Source organism: Rutidosis leptorrhynchoides, chromosome 5 (genome assembly GCF_046630445.1).
Source record: "Rutidosis leptorrhynchoides isolate AG116_Rl617_1_P2 chromosome 5, CSIRO_AGI_Rlap_v1, whole genome shotgun sequence".
Taxonomy (NCBI): domain Eukaryota; kingdom Viridiplantae; phylum Streptophyta; class Magnoliopsida; order Asterales; family Asteraceae; genus Rutidosis; species Rutidosis leptorrhynchoides.
Window position 1 is genome coordinate 67,727,266 of NC_092337.1, and position 6,475 is coordinate 67,733,740.

The 6,475-nt window shown below is 31.7% G+C and overlaps 1 non-coding gene across 1 annotated transcript; it reads left to right on the top strand.

Moving 5' to 3' along the window:
- The first annotated feature begins 1,978 nt into the window (after nt 1-1,978).
- On the top strand, nt 1,979-2,085 carry LOC139850813 (small nucleolar RNA R71). Its single transcript, XR_011760191.1, has one exon. It is a non-coding gene; the product is annotated as a small nucleolar RNA R71 (small nucleolar RNA).
- Nucleotides 2,086-6,475: the final 4,390 nt, after the last annotated feature.

Below are 6,475 nucleotides of genomic sequence, written 5' to 3' on the forward strand. Positions count from 1 at the left end.
ATTTTTAGTAAGAGAAGACGATATTATTACAGGTAATTCAGATTCACCATGTAAATAAGCGTATTCCAAATGGTTTGGAAGTGGCTTTAACTCTAATATCGGTGGTTCTTCTATCGATGATTTGTATCGATATCTGTCTTCCTCTTTCAACTGTTGAAGTTCTTCTGTTGTTGGTTCATATTCATTAGCCATGAGTGCGGCTAAACATTTCAGCTTCATCAATTGGTTCAGTTCCTTCTCCTAAAGAACATTCTCCTGTCCCTTGTAATTCTAAAAATTCTTGTAGCAATTCTGCATGTGAATCTATAGTTTGAATATAATAACATGTATCATCTGCAGATTGTGGTTTTGCATGGCTCTATCAACAGAAAAGGTAACACTCTCGTCCTCTATACTTAGGGTCAGTTTCTTACCGAACACGTCTATTATTGCTTTAGCCGTGTTTAAGAATGGTCTTCCTAATATGAGAGAAACTCGAGAATCTTCTTCCATGTCCAGAATAACAAAGTCTACTGGAAATACTAAAGTACCAACTTTAACTAGCATGTTTTCCATTATCCCTCTAGGATATTTTACTGATCGATCGACTAGTTGTATGCTTATTCGTGTTGGTTTCAATTCTCCAAGGTCTAGTTTAGCGTATAATGAATATGGCATTAAATTTATACTAGCACCTAAGTCTGCCAATGCTTCTATTGAATTAAGACTACCCAGAAAACATGGAATTGTGAAACTTTCTGGATCTGAGAGTTTTTCTGGTAGTTTATTCAACAGCACTGCAGAACAATTAGCATTCATTGTAACAGCCGAGAGTTCTTCCATTTTCTTTCTATTTGTGATTAGATCTTTCAAGAATTTAGCATATCTTGGCATTCCTGAAATCACATCAATGAAAGGAAGATTGACATTTATTTGTTTAAACATATCCAAAAATTTGGATTGCTCGGCTTCAAGTCTTTCTTTTCTCATTTTACTTGGGTAAGGAAGTGGTGGTTGGTATGGTTTAACATAAGGCTTTGCCTTAACTGTGTTATCTTCATTAAACTTTTCAACTACCGGTTCTGTTTCCTTCTCTTGCTCAGGCTGTGGTGCCTGTGTAGTAGGAATAGAGTCATCAGAAATTACAGGCATTTCAGGTGGTTTAAGTGTAATACCACTTCTCGTGGTAATGGCTTTAGCTGTTTCATTTCGGGGGTTAGCATTTGTATCGCTAGGTAGACTCCCCGGTTTTCTTTCACCTATTAACCTTGCTAGGTTACTTACTTCTTGTTCCAGATTTTGAATAGAAGCTTGTTGATTTCTAAATGCTTGAGCATTTTGTTCATTGGTTTGTTTCTGAGATGTGAAAAACTGCGTTTGAGATTCAACTAGCTTCGACATCATGTCTTCTAAATTTGGCTTTTTATCATTGGTTTGTGATGGTTTATTTGGAAAAATAGGTCTTTGCTGGTTGTAAGTATTATTGGATACTTGTTGATTGCTAGGACCTTGTTGGTTATTGTATGGAACATTTCGGTTATAATTCTAATTTTGATTGTAGTTTGGTCTTGGCGGTTGATAATTATTTTGATAATTATTTCCAGGCCTTTGGTTCATGTATGAAACATTCTCTCTTTGTTCCATTGTTTGTTCAATACTGAGACAATCTTTTGTCAAATGTGGTCCTCCACACTGCTCACAACTAATTCGTATTGCGTGAATATCTTTAGTCATCTTTTCCATTCGTCTTTCGAAAGCATCTAACTTTGCGGAAATGGAATCAAATTCATGGCTAGAATCGGCTCTAGTCGCTTTAGATGATCTAACGATGTCTTTTTCTTGATGCCACTCATGTGAGTGGGAGGCTGTGTTATCAATAATTTTATAAGCTTCAGTTGCGGTTTTCTTCATAATGGAACCACCAGCTGCTATGTCAATGTCTTTTCGTGTAGTAATGTCGCATCCTTGGTAGAATATTTGTACTATTTGATAAGTGTCTAAACCATGTTGAGGACATCCTCTCAACAACTTTTCAAATCTTGTCCACGCCTCATATAGAGTTTCATTTGGCTTCTGCGTGAACGTAACAATTTCTCCTTGAAGTCTCAAGGCTTTAGATGCCGGAAAGAATCTTTTAAGAAATTTCTCAACTAAAACATCCCATGCATCAATCACCCCTCCGGGTAACGATTCTAACCAATCTTTGGCTTCTCCCTTTAAATTCCAGGAAAATAACATGAGATAGATCTGTTCATCGTCAACTTCTCTGATTTTAAATAGAGTACAGATCATATTAAAGGTTCGAAGATGTTCGTTTGGATCTTCTTTTGGCGTACCACTAAATTGGCATTGGTTAGTTACCATGTGTAAGATCTTCTTTTGGCGTACCACTAAATTGGCATGATGTTGGGCTAAAAATATTAAAATTGAGTAATTGGGCTTTGTACCATAATTGGGGTTTGGACAAAAGAACGACACTTGTGGAAATTAGACTATGGGCTATTAATGAGCTTTATATTTGTTTAACTAAATGATAGTTTGTTAATTTTAATATAAAGATTTACAATTGGATGTACCTATAAATAACCATATACACTCGATCGGACACGATGGGCGGGATATTTATATGTACGAATAATCGTTCATTTAACCGGACACGGGAATGGATTAATAGTCACTAGAATTATTAAAACAGGGGTGAAATTATGTACAAGGACACTTGGCATAATTGATAACAAAGTATTAAAACCTTGGGTTACACGCAGTCGATAACCTGGTGTAAATATTAAACAAAGTATTAAAACCTTGTTACAGTTTAAGTCCCCAATTAGTTGGAATATTTGACTTCGGGTATAAGGATAATTTGACGAGGATACTCGCACTTTATATTTATGACTGATGGACTGTTATGGACAAAAACCAGACGGACATATTAAATAATCCAGGACAAAGGACAATTAACCCATGTGCATAAAACTAAAATCAACACGTCAAACATCATGATTACGGAAGTTTAAATAAGCATAATTCTTTTATTTCATATTTAATTTCCTTTATTTTATATTTAATTGCACTTCTAATTATCGTACTTTTATTTATTGTCATTGTATTTAATTGCACTTTTAATTATCGTACTTTTTAATTATCGCAATTTTATTTTATCGCATTTTTATTTATCGCAATTTCATTATCATTATTTACTTTACACTTTAAATTAAGTTATATTTATTTTTAATATTTTACATTAGGTTTTAACTGCGACTAAGTTTTAAAATCGACAAACCGGTCATTAAACGGTAAAAACCCCCTTTTTATAATAATAATATTACTTATATATATTTGTATTTTTATAAATTAAAACTAATATAGCGTTAAGCTTTATTTAAAGATTTTCCCTGTGGAACGAACCGGACTTACTAAAAACTACACTACTGTACGATTAGGTACACTACCTATAAGTGTTGTAGCAAGGTTTAGATATATCCATTCTATAAATAAATAAATATCTTGTGTAAAATTGTATCGTATTTAATAGTTTTTCCTAGTAAAATATAAGCTATTTCGTACCCCACCTCGCACACATCAAGTATTTTTGGCGCCGCTGCCGGAGATCGCCGAAGCGAAACGCTATATAAAAAAAAAGATTTTTATTTTTAGTTTACTTTTAAAAAAAATACGCTTTTGTAAAAATACGTTTTAAAAATTCAAAAATATAAAAAGAAAAACAAAAATTTATATATTTTTAAGAGTTTGTTAAAAATTTTATAAAGTTTCTTTATTTTTATTTTAGTGTTAAAAAAAATATAAGTTTTATTTAAATATTTCGTATTTATTTAAAACATAATAAAAAAAACCTGTCGAACGAAACCAGCCTGTCATTTGAATTTGCATTCTCCGCGACTCGCGGAGTTTGTTGCCAGCTAGGTACCGCACTCGCGGAGTTTAACCTGACGCGCCTGACATAACCCTAATCGCATTAATTACGGAGTATTATTAATTATTATTATTAATAAACCCTAAATTAGTTTAATTATTATTATTATTTAGTTTAAGTTTTTTAAATTAATTAATAATATTAAATTATAATTAGTTTTATTTGTATATAAAAAATTAATACTTTTATAAAATAAATAATATAAAAATAATATTTTTATAAAAATTGTACTCTTTATCAATTTTAAGCCTATTTTTATTTTTGTAACTTTTTAATCGTTTATTCGTAATATTTATATTTTTCGCTCGTATCTAATTTTAAGTTCTAGTTTTTGCCGTAGCTTATTATTATTTCTAGATTTTTAGGCTTTGCTGTAAAATCCCTTAAGTGCTTATTCCTTAGAATAAGATTTAGGTGCTTTAGAATTTTGCGACGCCGTTTCAACGCGCTACTTTCTTTTTTTTATTTTTCGACGCCTTTTACCTATGTATCAATTATCACTCCAATTATTAATCTCAATTTGCAATTTTAATTTTAAGTTAGTGATAATAATAAGGTTGGGTTAGTCGAGTGTTTTAAAGTTTTATAAGTCGTTCTTTTTCTTTCTTATTTCTCCAAATTTAATACCGACGCGCTCTTTTTCTTTCTTATTTCTCGCCATTCTAGTTTTTAGGACTTAGTATTTTCTCTATTTCTTATCTAAAACTTCTTAAAATTACGAAAATTTATTTTAAGTGGTTAAATTGATAGACATCAAAATTTTCTGGTTCGTAGTAATAGTTGGATTTGTACGTGGACCGGGTTATTGGAGCCAAACAGTACTCAATTATATTGAGACCAAACGAATCCTGCCCCTCTGCTGCATCTTTTGGTTATTCGAAACGTGGGCAAAATCAGAAAAGTCTATTAATTGGATAACTTATATAATTTTTCTTTCCTTTTAAAAACTAATAGGATATTGAGTGAATGCACCGAGCAAGACGTTCACCACCTTTTGTACGTTCACCACCTGTAACCAGATCAAGACATCTAGCAAATATTGTCGCCGTTGATTTTTCTTTAGAATCGTCATCCAGTCGACCAAGTACTCCAATTCAAATTTCCGATAATCCATTTTTTTAACCCAACCTCACAATTGAGAATCCGGAGAATATTCAGGGACAATTCATAGATCCTGAACCATTAATTTTTCCTCCGGAACCACCAATCATTCAAACAGAGATTGTTGAGGAACGAACCATTAAATCAGAATCCTCTAGTGATTCAGATTCAACAAATTCAATAATGGAGAATCTGGAACCTCTAAATATGGAAGACCGAATGAGAGCTAAACGCACTGGCCAAGGTCACGCAATTACTCATCCAGACATTAATGCGCCAGATTATGAAATCAAAGGACAAATTCTACACATGGTGACTAATTAATGCCAATTTAGTGGTGCGCTGAAGGAAGATCCAAATGAACATCTTCGTACCTTTAATAGGATCTGTACACTATTTAAAATTCGAGAAGTTGAGGATGAACAGATATATCTCTGAATTTTTATTTTTTTTTAGGTTTTTACGAAATGAAGACTTCCTGTGAACTAAACCATGGTCTAATGCTACACGCTTTGATCACTAAACGTAATAATGACACACTTCCAAGTGAAATAGTATCATTAATCAGAGGTAAATTGGACGGAGTAAGAAAAGAATCCAGATGCGAAGATAATAAGTTACAATTTGGTAAAGGAAAATCAAAATCCGCAGCGAAAAGAAGAGCACGACACCTTGAAAGATGTCACAAATGCGGAAAATGGTCACACGAAGGTAAATGTTCAAATAATCAAACCTATTCAAACACCGAATTTGTTACTTTATGCAGAGATGGACCGTTCATATGTTTAGAAGAAAAAACATTGAATGCTCGAGGTTACGCCTATGTAGCCATGGAAAATCAATTAGTCCGACTATCTTATGAGTGGGCTAGAGCATATCACTAAGAATACTATCTCACAGGTAGGTCTGTACAGTTTTTTTTTTATTTTTATTTTTTAACCTTTTGATAATAAACGCTAATTTGTTCGCTATAAAGTATTAAATTGGTATTCGATGAAATTAGGTCTTGCGACCGAAATTATTGATATCATACAAAAAATTTATTACATCACTGCGAAATTTAACGTTTATTCTTAAGGTATAAATATCTTTAATCAATCAACCCAAAATATTTCAAAAATTCGTCATGAGTTAAATTAGGTCAATGAACCGAAATTACTTTACCGAAAAAAGGAGCGCATATTTTTGATAATATTTGATTGATTAAAGTGGGATAAAAGACCAAAAAGATTTTTAATTTTATTTTTACCATGTTTTTTTAAAAAATTAATATATAAATATTAATTTAATATTGTAAACTTATTTAAAATTGTAAATATTTGAAAAAATTAGTATAAGTTTGTATGTATAAAAACAAAAATATAATTTAAGTTTGGTGTGAATTTTTAAAATATGAATTTTTAATTTTATGCATTTTAAATTTAAGTTTGGTGTGAATTTAAAAAACAAAAATTTACTTTA